Source organism: Pristiophorus japonicus, chromosome 14 (genome assembly GCF_044704955.1).
Source record: "Pristiophorus japonicus isolate sPriJap1 chromosome 14, sPriJap1.hap1, whole genome shotgun sequence".
NCBI lineage: Eukaryota > Metazoa > Chordata > Chondrichthyes > Pristiophoridae > Pristiophorus > Pristiophorus japonicus.
Window position 1 is genome coordinate 151,688,271 of NC_091990.1, and position 14,751 is coordinate 151,703,021.

The following is a 14,751-nucleotide window of genomic DNA, read 5'->3' on the forward strand; positions in this document are numbered from 1 at the left end:
GATGAGCTGTTGGTGCAAGGCTCGAGCAATTGTTGAAGGAGCACGGCGGCCCGCCCTCCTCCGCCGTCGTGCTCCGGGTTCAGGTAATTGCATGGCTTCCTTGTCCTTGTCCTCCTCCTCCTCCTCCTCCTCGTCATCTGCATCTTCCTCCTCATCATCAGCCACTCTCACCTCAGGTGGGTCTTCTACTACCAGCTGCTGCTGCCTCATGATGGCTAAGTTTTGCAGCATGCAGCACACAACAGTGAAGTGACCGACAATCTCAGGGGAGTATTGCAAGTAGTCTCCGGAATGGTCCAGGCATCAGAAACATTGTTTCAAGATGCCAATGGTCCTCTCTATTATGCTGCGTGTCACAATGTGCGACATGTTGTATTCCTGGTCAGCTTCCGTCCAGGTTACGTATAGGGGCGTCATGAGCCAGGTGGCGAGGCGATACCTTTGTCTCCCAGTAGCCAGTTCTGCCCTTCTGGCTGCTGTTGAAACATGGCAGATATAGTACTCTCGCATAGGATGAACACATCATGGGTGCTGCCAGGGTATCTTGCATCACTAACATGATGCGATGCATGTCGTCACACACAAGTTGCACATTATCGGAGTGGAAGCCTTTTCTGTTCCTGTATATCTCGGAATCCTCCAAAGATGCTCGCAAAGCGATGTGGGTAGAATTAATGCAGCCCTATATCTTTGGGAAGCCAGCAATCCTGGAGAAGCCTACAGCCCTTTCACGCATTGTCTGGGGTGCTTTATGTAGTAATCCCTCCGGGCATATAGTGCAATAGTCACCTGCCGAATGCAGATATGTGTTGCTTGTTGAGAAATAGCACACACATCCCCAGTTGTGGCCTGGAACGATCCAGATGCATAGAATGAAAGTGCAACTGTAACCTTCACTTCAACTGACAAAGCAGTCTCCTGACGCTTCTAAGTTGCAGGTCTGCTTTTACTAACTCACAGATCTCAGTTACAACTTCTATGTGGAAATGCAGCTTTCTCACACAGTCTGCATCACTCAGGTGCAGGTATAAATGTCTGTCTCGATATACCTAATGTGGGTAAGGTCTCCTGCCCATCATCCTACGTGCTCTGAGGTTCCTCATGCAATGAAGTCGAATCAATTGTCTCCTCCGCAGCACCATGATGCTGAAGGCTTGCACGATGTATGACATTGTCAATATTTCCCCCATGATTAAATTGTACCTTTGCAAGAAGCTCAAAATGGCAGGCAGGACAAGGTTCTTTGTTGTCTCTCTCACCAAGGTCGACGCCATAGTATGGACCACACCCAGATCTGAGCATGCATAATGGGCTTGCTTAGATTGGGAACCCCTCCCCTCTGCACCGCCCGCCCCCCGGCCGGGCTTCATTTGCTGCTGCTTGCTGCATTTTGGCATAGAGTAAGGGTTCTCATCCCTTCAGTTCGGCTATCGACCCCCCACTCCCCTGGACCTCATTTGATGCAGCTTGCTGAATAGTGTAAGGCTTCTCATGCCTTCAGTTGGGCTTCATACCCACCCCACCCTGCTGGGCTTCTTTTGATGCATAGTGGTATAGTGTAAGGATTCTCATCCTTTCAGTTTGGCTTCCATATCCCCAACCCCCCCGGGCTTCTTTTGAAATCGAACCCTAAGCCCCTGTGTCTGGGCGAGGGACCGATTCTGCTGGCTAACGCTCCAACCCTCGAGCCCGGTTCGGAGACATTCGGTGGTGACGTTGCACTTTAAAAAAAAATCCAAACTTAAAGAATTGCATGAAACTTACATTTTCTACATTTTCAGTTGGAAAAATTTAAGCTTGATGATGCATATTTATGTGTTCTTGACTCCCTCCAAAACTTCGCCTAAAAACAATGGCATCTTTCTACGTCGATTTTTTAATGTGCGCTGGTTTTCCTTAAGTGCCCAGAAGGTTTTTTGGAAGTGGTCACATACGCCATCCTAGAAGAAATGTAAGTTGGCCAAACTTGCATAATTGTGAAAAACGGGCGCAGATATCAGGTTACGCAAAAAAAAACCTAAATGTTGTGGAGTATTTAAATAATACTCAACACAAGGAGAAAAGAGTTGTTTATTTTTACTCGATCGATCAAAGGAGAAATGGCTCGCACCAGTCCCGGACTGGATATAACCCTCACCGCTCTCACTGAACAATCATCGGGTTACTGTCTTTATACAGTCAAAATACATACAAAATCGTGAAATTCTGCGTGGAAGCTTTCCATTTGTTGTTTCCCTGACGCATCACAAATTTTCGCCTACCTACTATAATTACATTGGTTAATACAATTATACTGACAGAAAGTTCTGTTGCCTCCCCTTTGCGCCCTTTATCTGATTAGTTACGTGCTACATCATTTTCATGCCTGTGAACTCTTCCCCTCCTGGCCAATCTGCCTCAATCAGCTGAGATGTTCTCAATCATCCTTTGTTTCCCATAATCTCTTACCACCCCATGTGACCTAGCCTTGGAGTTTCTTTTTCGTTGAATAATGTCTCCAGCCTTGCCCAACTGTCTGTTTTTTTCTGTGATAAGGTGATTTATCTTCTTGAGAGTTCTAGTTCAACATTTTCCCCGTGTTCCGTAGCACGTATCTTTCTTTTTTTATCTTTCAGCCTTGGTTATGGTTTTAACTTTACTTAATTAGGTTCCCTCTGATTAATTTTTTTCCTGTACAATCCCCCATTTGGTCAGATGGTACCCCAGATACCCACCATGACCAATAATTCACCTTGTCTGATTCTCGTGTACTTCGCCCCTGTCTCGGGGATCAGGCAATAGGTTGGGAGCATCCACAAATCATATCAGGTATTCATTCTGCAACAATTTGACCTGTTTCCTAGCTTGTAACTTTGCTCGGGTATACCTCTTCTGTCTTTTTCACTTGTTACATACATCACCAACCAACTCAAGGCTATTACTATCTGTACTGCCACTAGGATATGTGAAAGGATCCTGATCCACGGATGTATTTCAATGTTCGCCTCAAGTGCCAAGGCGGGTTTTTCAGGTTATCCTTTATTTCACTGTCCAGTTTTTTGCCTTTAACCTTTTGCTCATAATATCTTTTAATGTTATTTCTTAATGGTCCTTTGAGCTCAGTTAAATCTTCAAGTAACAGGGGAATTGGTGGTGCTTGCTCTTCCATGTAATCATCAATATTTTGTTTAATCTCATCATTTATATTTAATGTCATTGTCTTCCTGGCGTGTATATGCATCATATGTGCTCTTCCCACTGCCACCAATACTCTGGGTGTAAAACAAAAGTTAGGCATTGTAATGTTACAAGTCAAACCTCTGTAATCGTAAGTTCCCAGACTAGTTACCACACAATGTTCTCCTCGTCCTTGATAGGCATAATGTGTGGGTTCTGTTCGGGCAGGGCTTATTCCAATGACACAGCCTTCTGTAGTATTGTCAAACCCGCAGCTATCCTTGCTCCCGTCTCCCACTGGGTGACAGCATATAGTTAGGCTTCCTTCTCTCCGGCACCCGGATAAAGATATTCCCCTTATCTTTCCATTCTTTTTGATCGCATACTGGTCCATCGGTATTATCCCTATGTTTACAACTTCATATTGGGGATATGGGTATGAGCCTTGGTTTATTATGGGGATCACTAGTATTATCCCTACCATAGGGGTTTGTTTCCCCTTACATCCTCCTGTAACCACATACACCCTAGTCATTTCTTTCAGGGTGCAGGTGTCTAACGGCCCAGTGTGCTGTGCCATTTCTTTCAACTGGGTGCTATTTACCCAACCTGGAACTTGCTCTGTTTGTATCTGATCCATATTGTGTCTCACCTGACCAATCATCCATCTTCTCATTCTTGCTTATTTAGCTCGTTAATTGTCCGTGCATGGCCTTTCAATACGGATATACCCTGTAGCAGTATTTTGGATGTTTTAGATCCTAACTCTGAAGATTCTATCTCTATCCCGGCCTGTTTCTTCATTAGTACCTTCATTGTACCCCTTAAACTATTTACTCCTGCTTGGATCACCTGTATATCTAGTGCATTTACTAGAGAGGTCCCTGTATTTATTCCCTATAGATCTCCTCTGTCTTCCTCCTTTGTGTCTCAGCTGCTTGTGATACTCCTTTGCTCCTGATGCATCACTAGCTTTTCTTAGGATTGTGACTAGCAACCGTGTGTACAACGCTTTAGTCTTGAGGCTACACTTTTCTGCCAGGTATAGGTCTGTTAAATTTATGATCACAGGTAACATTTCATGCTGCACATTGTCAAATAACAACATTCACTCCGATCTCGTCACCAACCCGCTGAGCAGATCTTCAGTAAGGAGGGGGTAAGTAATTGGTGGTAGTGTTGTTGGTCCTGGGGTCATGACTGTAGGTTTTTGCCAATAAATCATCACTGCTGGACCTGAACACTTTCTCTCTTCCTGACATATGACCCATTCTATCGCTTTTAACAAGGACGGCCCTAAGACCATTTCTCTCTCTGGGTCCAGACAATATACTATTACTTCTGTTCCAGGTTTAACTACCACACCCTTTCCCGAGGTTAATTCCCCTGGTTTACAATATTCAGGTAACATTTTTTTACCCGCTCATTTTGTGGCTTCAAGATAAACACTCCTGACACTCGGATGCCACCCCCTAGGGGCTGCTTTACGTAGTTGTTGTACCCTCCAGTGTGGGTATATGCTTCTGGGCTCACTAGGGGCAGCTTTGTAGCTTGTCCTTGTAGAATCATAAGGGCGATGGTGATCATGTTTATATACATTCAGTTGATAAAACTCATCCTGGATATTCCAGGTTTTTAGTTAGATTCTTACCATTTCTAATTCTACCGGATCATTTGCACATTTCTCAGGACAAATGACCTTTCCCAGATCCATTTCATTATGGCAAGTACTCCTAGTATTGCAAATATTAATCCTAGTCCCCCGAAAAGTCCATCTATCAATGCATCCCTCCATTCCTTATACTCTAAGGCATATTTTAAGGAGTAGATTACCAGGAGTATCTTTGGTTCTGCCATCAGCCGTACCCTTATATTCTTTCAGCTGGGTTGAATGTTCCATCGGCCCTCCCCTTTCATATTTACACACGCACATGTATCACCACTGATTAATACTTTATGCGGTCTGCTCCATCGTGGGGCGAATCCAGGTTCTCCTGGCAATTCTCTAACCATTACCTTCGCTCCAACCTCCGGCACTACCACCGGAGGTTTTGTCCCTTTATCTTTATCTTTGTCCCTTTATCTATCTCTTACTTCCTGCCACATGTCTTTCAGCTGTTTACTCAATTCCATCACATACTTCCTGATTCTTTCTCGTAATGTTCCTAATTCTACCCCTCCTGTAACTATCCCCTCGGGTAACTTAATTGCTCATCTAGTCATCAGCTCATAGGGGGTTAATCCTATCGTTCGATTTGGTGTGGTGTGTAACCTCATTCATATCGTGGGTAGTAATTCTGGCCAGGCTTGTCTGGTTTCCTGTATTCAAAAACAAGTGATAGTTTATAAACTATCATAACATACAAGTGCTCGCAATTCAAGTTTTCACAAATCATTTCCAAGGTTACTTCTATATCTTATCTCGTTTCCCCCAAATGGCATTTCTGTCTCTCATCAGAGAAAATGGTATTTTTAAATTGTTTCCAAACTTTTTAGTTTCATTTTATTTTTTTTAAAAGAGATCAGATTTTACAAATTTGCATACACTTGAACTGTAGATTGGCATCTTTGTTAATACCCACATTTAACATTTTATTTAGCGAGTCCTTTTGATAAAAAACATTCTTTCAATAGATCTCTGTCAGATCAACACAAAAAAAATCCCAAACACCAAAATAGTTCTAAAGAGGCTGAATTTCAATGTATCTCTGTATTTTGTTGTGTCTTTTCTTAACCAGTGGTACTTGAAATCTTTACAACAAAATTAACTCTTTATTGTTCCCATCCTAATTGCTGCTCCCCTTTTGTAGTATTTGTATTTATTTTTGAATTAAAAATGTCACATATGGTTATACTGTTTTTAAGTATTGGAATTCTCATTTATGCTTATAGTTTAAACTTATTATGACTAAGGAAAAGGAGGTGGGGTAGCGTTAATGGTTAAAGAGGAGGTTAATGCAATTGTAAGGAAGGACATTAGCTTGGAGGATATGGAATCTATATGGGTAGAGCTGCAAAACACCCGTTAGTGGGAGTTGTGTACAGACCACCAAACAATAGTAGGGAGGTTGGGGATGGCATCAAACAGGAAATTAGGGATGCGTGCAATAAGGGTACAGCAGTTATCATGGGTGGCTTTAACCTACATATTGATTGGGCTAACCAAACTGGTAGCAATACTTTGGAGGAGGATTTCCTGGAGTGTATAAGGGATGGTTTTCTAGATCAATATGTCGAGGAACCAACTAGAGAGCAGGCCATCCTAGGTCTTGTGTAATGAGGGAGGATTAATTAGCAATCTGGTCATGCATGGCCCCTTGGGGAAGAGTGACCATAATATGGTAGAATTCTTCATTAAGATGGAGAGTGACACAGTTAATTCAGAGACTATGGTCCTGAACTTAAAGAAAGGAAACTTCGATGGTATGAGATGTAATTTGGCTAGAATAGACTGGCGAATGATACTTAAAGGGTTGATGGTGAATAGGCAATGGCAGACATTTAAAGATCACATGGATGAATTACAACTATTGTACATCCCTGTCTGGCATAAAAATAAAACAGGAAAGGTGGCTCAACCGTGGCTAACAAGGGAAATTAGGGATAGTGTTAGATCCAGGAAGAGGCATATAAATTGGCCAGAAAAAGCAGCCAACCTGAGGACTGGGAGAAATTTAGAATTAAGCAGAGGAGGACTACAGGTTTAATTAAGGAGGGAGAAAATACAGTAGGAGAGTAGTTTGCAGGGGACATAAAAACTGAGTTTTTTGAGGATGTTACTAGTAGAGTGGATAAGGGAGAACCAGTGGATGTGGGATATTTGGACTTTCAAAAGGCTTTTCACAAGGTCCCACACAACAGATTAGCGTACAAAATTAAGGCACATGGTATTGGGGGTAATGTATTGACGTGGATAGAGAACTGGTTGGCAGACCGGAAGCAAAGAATGGGAATAAATGGGTCCTTTTCAAAATGGCCGGCAGTGACTAGTGGGGTGCTGCAAGGTTCAGTGCTAGGACCCCAGCTATTTACAATATACATTAATAATTTAGACGAAGGAATTGAATATAATATCTCCAAGTTTGCAGATGACACTAAGCTGGGTGGCAGTGTGAGATGTGAGGAGGATGCTAAGAGGCTGCAGGGTGACTTGGACAGGTTAGTTGAATGGGCAAATGCATGGCAGATGCAGTATAATATGGATAAATGTGAGGTTATCCACTTTGGTGGCAAAAACAGGAAGGCAAATTATTATCTGAATGGTGACAGATTAGTGAAAGGGGTAATGCAATGTGATCTGGGTGTCATGGTACATCAGTCACTGAAGGTAGGCATGCAGGTACAGCAGGCAGTAAAGAAAGCAAATGGCATGCTGGCCTTCATAGCGAGAGGATTTGAGTATAGAAGCAAGGAGGTCTTACTGCAGTTGTACAGGGTCTTGGTGAGACCACACCTTGAGTATTGTGTGCAGTTTTGGTCTCCTAATCTAAGGAAGGATGTTCTTGCTATTGAGGGAGTGCAGCGAAGATTCACCAGACTAATTCCTAGGATGGCTGGATTGATGTATGAAGAAAGACTGGATCGGCTAGGCTTATACTCACTGGAATTTAGAAGAATGAGAGGGGATCTCATAGAAAAATATAAAATTATGACGGGACTGGACAGGTTAGATGCAGGAAGAATATTCCCGATGTTGGGGAAGTCCAGAACCAGGGGTCACAGTCTAAGGATAAGGATAAGCCATATAGGACCGGGATGAGGAGAAACTTTTTCACCCAGAGCGTGGTGAACCTGTGGAATTCTCTACCACAGAAAGTTGTTGAGTCCAGTTCATTGGATATATTCAAAAGGGAGTTAGATGTGGCCCTAAAACAAACACACAGATGTACCATTTTTCTTTTAAAAGACAGGCTTTCAGACAAATGAAAAATTCATTAACTCCCACCTCAAATATTTCGCAGTCAAGAAAACTTCCACAGAAGCACTTTCATTTAAAGACAGATATTCACACCAACTTTTCATTCAACAAAGCTTATTTTCTCTTTCTTTTTATTAGTTTTTTTTAGCAACTTATTTTCTGGTTCCCTTGTTTTTCTTCATCAGTCTCTGTCCCAACCATCCGGTGGGAGTCATTCTCAAACTACTCACTTCTACTCTTAACCTCCATAATTGTAGGCACTGACTTATTACCATTAATCCTGCTTTGGCTGTTTTCTTATTTTTCTGTTTCTCCCACCATAATTTCTGTTTGGCCAGCTCTATGTTGGGATCTCACCCGTCACTTAATATAGTCATTATTAATCGGTTTCACTGTATCAAATATCACCCGTCCCTCTGCTTGGTTTGCCTTAAACCCAGAGTCTATGGCCCCACCAATATTTTCCTATCGATAAAAACTTTATTCTTAGATACTGATTGTCCCTTCCTAGAGCCTACAATCCCATCGACACCTTATTATCTCACGTTTGGACACGTCTACCCCTTCACCGGATTCTGTGAACTGTCTCAAGCCCTTGGGCACCTCTAACGTCTGGCTGGACTGACGATACTGATTATCTCCCTAATCTGGTCCTCAAATCTAGAGTTTGCAACCACTAGCAGTTTCTCACTTTGACTTATATAGTGACGGCTATACAAGACATTTAAATTTCCCCCAAGTCTTTTGCATCATAACAGACTTTTCACAGATTCAGGTATCCCGGGCAACTGACACATTTCGTAACAGCTTACATCAGATCGTGAGTGGTAGTTTAAATATACTCACTCGTGATGCTCTGTAATGCGCTTGTCTGCTTTTCACCCATAGGTACCCCGCTCACAGCGCCAATTGTTATGGAGTATTTAAATAACACATGACACAAGTCTGTATATGGAGAAAAGAGTTGTTTATTTTTAGTTGAGCGATCAAGGGAGATACGGCTCGCACCAGTCTTGGACTGGATGCTGCTCTCACCGAACAAACATCTGGTTACTGTCTTTATACAGTCAAAATACATATAAAATCATGAACTTCCACACGGAAGCTTTCCATTTGTTGTTTCCCTGATGCGTCACAAATTTTTGCCTACCTACTGTGATTATATTGGTTAATGCAATTATACTGACAGAAAGTTTTTTTGCCTCCCCTGTGTGCCCTTTATCTGATTAGTTATGTGCTACATCATTTTCATGCCTGCCAACTCTTCCCCTCCTGGCCGATCTGCCCTCAACCAACTGAGATGTTCTCAATCATCCTTTGTTTCCCGTAATCTCTTACCACCCCATGTGACCTAGCCTTGGAGTTTATTTTTTGTTGAATAATGTCTCCAACCTGGCCCAACTGTCTGTTTTTTTCTGTGATAAGGTGATTTATCTTCCTGAGAGTTCTAGTTCAACATTTTCCATGTGTTCCGTAGCACACATCTTTCTTTTTTTTTCTTTCAGCTTTGTTTATGGTTTTAACTTTACTTAATTAGGTTCCCTCTGATTAATTAGGTTCCCTCTGATTAATTTTTTTCCTCTACACTAAAAAAATCGTAACTAACTGAGTTATGTTGTCGCACAATCTTAATGGAAACTTGGATTTTTAAATTTAGGCCAAAAAAAGCGGCACAAATCACTGGGGACAATAAAGCCCAATATATTTCCAGCATAAAACTGCTATTAATTGTTGCAATTTCGGGAGGGCGCTGAGCACCTCGAGTCTCATCGACGAGAGCATGCAGAATCCAAGCGCAGACAGCAGAAAGTGTGTGCGGCAAACCTGTCCCATCCACCCTTTTCTTCAACGACTATCTGTCCCACCTTTGACAGGGACTGTGGTTCTCATATTGGACTGTTCAGCCACCTAAGGACTCATTTTTAGAGTGGAAGCAAGTCTTCCTCGATTCCAAGGGACTGTCTATGATGATGATTTGTTGTTCATGGTGCTTTTAAATGTAAGTAATTTTGCATTAGTAAGCAAAACAAGTGATTGTCTTAGGAAAGTAGGACTTGCCAATAATAGAAAAGGTGGTATCCCAGTAAGTCAATTCTTCCTGAACGTATATTGTAAATGTGCTCCGTGTCCTTTTTAATTTCTGTTAATTATTTCACTCATAATTTAAAGCCCAAAATTATTTTAGTATTGGAGATATCTGATGATATAGGGAAGGCTCTTTACTAGGCATGTTTTGCCACCACCCTTCAGGTGGGAGAACTTTCTTGGCTATAATCTGAACTGGAAGAGAATATCGTCAAGTGAATTTATCTAAGAACTACAGAAACTGAATTGATATTTTTGGTCCATCTGATATTCCCCCCTTCTCCCCAAAAGGCACTGACTCATTCCATGACCACCTTGACCTTATAGCCACCCTTCCTGTGTGAGTCTAGACAGCAAGAATTGGCAGATAATTTAACTTTGGACAGCATCACTACTGACTCCGAACTCATTCTCGCCAACAGCCATGCATGGGGCCCGAATTTGGTGAAGGCCCCTGCACGCCCAAGTGCCACCCTAAGGACCGCCGATGGCCGCCAAGGTCCTTGGCGGATCTTTGGGCGGGTTTTCATCAGCAAGGTCCCTTGAAGGTTGACAGGTGGCAAAGTAGCAACGTATGCCATTAATTGGGCGGGAGCTGGCGGGAGCTCTCATTCTCGGTGGCAAATGCGCTTGCTGTCCAAGTGCTGCCGAGGATGGAGTCAAGCCCACGGAGGGTCGAATACCTAAAAATAAAAAGCATTAAAAAAACATTTGACTACCTTCAGGGGACCCCATCCAGGTAAGTCCTTGTAAAGAAATGAATAAAAAAATGTCACTAACCTGTTTACCCCCATCTTAGAAACATAGAAATATAGAAAATAGGTGCAGGAATAGTCCATTCTGCCCTTCGAGCCTGCACCACCATTCAATAAGATCATGGCTGATCATTCCTTCAATACCCCTTTCCTGCTTTCCCTTCGTACCCCTTGATCCCTTTAGCCGTAAGGGCCATATCTAACTCTCCCTTGAATATATCCAATAAAGTGCCATCAACAACTCTCTGCGGTAGGGAATTCCACAGGTTAACAACTCTCTGAGTGAAGAAGTTTTTCATCATCTCAGTCCTAAATGGTTTACCCCTTATCCTTAGACTGTGTCCCCTGGTTCTGGACTTCCCCAACATCGGGAACATTCTTCCAGCATCTAACCGTCCCGTCCCGTCCCGTCAGAATTTTATATGTTTCCATAAGATCCCCTCTCATTCTTCTAAACTGCAGTGAATCCAGACCCACTCAGTCCAGTCTCTCCACATATGTCAGTCCTGCCATCCCGGAAATCAGTCTGGTGAACCTTCGCTGCACTCCCTCAATAGCAAGAACGTCCTTCCTCAGATTAGGAGAACAAAACTGAACACAATATTCCAGGTGAGGCCTCACCAAGGCCCTGTACAACTGCAGTAAGACCTCCCTGCTCTTATACTCAAATCCTCTAGCTATGAAGGCCAACATACCAATTGCCTTCTTCACCACCTGCTGAACCTGCAAGCCAACTTTCAATGACTGATGTACCATGACACCCAGGTCTCGTTGCACCTCCCTTTTCCTAATCTGCCGCCATTCAATAATATTCTGCCTTCATGTTTTTGCCACCAAAGTGGATAACCTCACATTTATCCACATTATACTGCATCTGCCATGCATTTGCCCACTCACCTAACCTGTCCAAGTCACCCTGCAGCCTCTTAGCATCCTCCTCACATATCACACCGCCACCCAGCTTAGTGTCATCTCTTTGTCTAAATCATTAATGGATATTGTAAATAGCTGTGGTCCCAGCACTGAGACCTGCAGCACCCGACTAGTCACTGCCTGCCATTCTGAAAAGGACCCATTTACCCCGACTCTCTGCTTCCTGTCTGCCAACCAGTTCTCTATCCATATCAGTACATTACCCCCAATACCACGTGCTTTAATTTTGCACACCAATCTTTTGTGTGGGACCTTATCAAAAGCCTTTTGAAAGTCCAAATACACCACATCCACTGGTTCTCCCTTGTCCACTCTACTAATTACATCCTCAAAAAATTCTAGAAGATTTGTCAAGCATGATTTCCCTTTCATAATCTATGCTGACTTGGACCGATCCTGTCACTGCTTTCCAAATGCGCTGCTATTTCATCTTTAATAATTGATTCCAACATTTTTCCCACTACTGATGTCAGGCTAACTGGTCTATAATTACCAGTTTTCTCTCTCCCTCCTTTTTTAAAAAGTGGGGTTATATTAGCTACCCTCCAGTCCATAGGAACTGATCCAGAGTCGATAGACTGTTGGAAAATGATCACCAACGCATCCACTATTTCTAGGGCCACTTCCTTAAGTACCCTGGGATGCAGATCATCAGGCCCTGGGGATTTATTGGCCTTCAATCCCATCAATTTCCCCAACACAATTTCATGTCTAATAAGGATTTCCTTCAGTTCCTCCTTCTCACTTGACCCTCGGTCCCCTAGTATTTCTGGAATGTTATTTGTGTCATTCTTCGTGAAGACAGAACCAAAGTATTTGTTCAATTGGTCTGCCATTTCTGTTTCCCATTATAAATTGACCTGAATCTGACTGCAAGGGACCTACATTTGTCTTCACTAATCTTTTTCTCTTCACATATCTATAGAAGCTTTTGCAGTCAGTTTTTATGTTCCCTGCAAGCTTCCTCTCATATTCTATTTTCCCCCTCCTAATTAGACCCTTTGTCCTCTGCTGAATTCTAAATTTCTCCTAGTCCTCAGGTTTGCTGATTTTTCTGGCCAATTTATATGCCTCTTCCTTGGATCTAACACTATCCTTAATTTCCCTTGTTAGCCACCGTTGAGCACCTTCTCTGTTTTATTTTTACTCCAGACAGGAATGTACAATTGTTGAAGTTCCTCCATGTGATCTTTAAATGTTTGCCATTGCCTATCCACCATCAACCATTTAAATATCATTCACCAGTCTATTCTAGCCAATTTACATCTCATACCATCGAAGTTACCTTTCCTTAATTTCAGGACCCTAGTCTCTGAATTGACTGTATCACTCTCCATCTTAATAAAGAATTCTACCATATTATGGTAACTCTTCCCTCAGTGGCCTCGCACAACAAGATTACTAATTAGTCCTTTCTCATTACACATCACCCAGTCTAGGATGGCCAGCCCTCTACTTGGTTCCTCGACATATTGGTCTAGAAAACCATCCCTAATACACTCCAGGAAATCCTTCTCCACCGCATTGCGACCAGTTTGGTTAGCCCAATCTATATGCATCCCTAATTTCTTGTTTGATGCTGTCCCCAACCTCACTACTACTGTTTGGTGGTCTGTACACAATTATCGCTATCGTTTTCTGCCCTTTGATATTCCGTAGCTCCACCCATACCGATTTCACATCATCCAAGCTAATGTCCTTCCTTACTATTGCATTAATTTCTTCTTTAACCAGCAACGCCACCCCACCTCCTTTTCCTTTCTATCTATCCTTCCTCAATGTTGAATACCCCTGGATGTTGAGTTCCCAGCCTTGGTCACCCTGGAGCCATGTCTCCATCATGCCAATTATATCATATTTGTTAATAGCTGCCTGCGCAGGTAATTCATCCACCTTATTATGAATACTCCTCGCATTGAGGCACAGAGCCTTCAGGCTTGTCTTTTTAACACACTTTGTCCCTTTAGAATTTTGATGTAATGTTTCTCTGCCCTCCACTTTTACTTTTCTTCTTTGTATCTTTTGCTTCTGCCCCCATTCTACTTCCCTGTGTTTCCTTGCATAGGTTCCCATCCTCCTGCCATATTAGTGTAACCCCTCCCAACAGCACTAGCAAACACACCCCCTAGGACATTGGTTCCTGTCCTGCCCAGGTGCAGACCGTCCAGTTTGTACTGGTCCCACCTCCCCCAGAACCGGTTCCAATGTCCCAGGAATTTGAATCCCTCCCTTCTGCTCCTCAAGCCACGTATTCATCTGAGCTATCCTGCTATTCCTACTTTGACTAGCACGTGGCACTGGTAGCAATCCTGAGATTACTACCTTTGAGGTCCTACTTTTTAATTTAGCTCCTAGCTCCCTAAATTTGTCTTGTAGGATCTCACCCCATTTTTTATCTATATTGTTGGTACCTATATGCATCACGACAACTGGCTGTTCATCCTCCCCCTTCGAAATGTCCTGCAGCTGCTCCAAGACATCCTTGACCCTTGCACCAGGGAGGCAACGTACCATCCTGGTGTCTCGATTGCCGCCGCAGGAATGCCTATCCATTCACCTTACAATAGAATCCCCTATCACTCTTGCTCTCCCACTCTTTTTCCTGCCCTCCTGTGCAGCAGAGCCACCCACGGTGCTATGAACTTGGCTGCTGCTGCTGTCCCCTGAGGAGTCAACCCCTCAACAGTACCAAAAGCGGTGTGTCTGTTTTGCAGGGGGATGACCACCGGGGACCCCTGCACTACTTTCCTTTCACTGCTCTTCCTGTTGGTCACCCATCCCCTATCTGGCTGTGTACCCTTTACCTGCGGTGTGGCCAACTCACTAACCATGCTATTTATGACATCCTCAGCATCGCAGATGCTCCAGAGTAAATCCACCCGCAGCTCCAGTGCCGCAATGCGG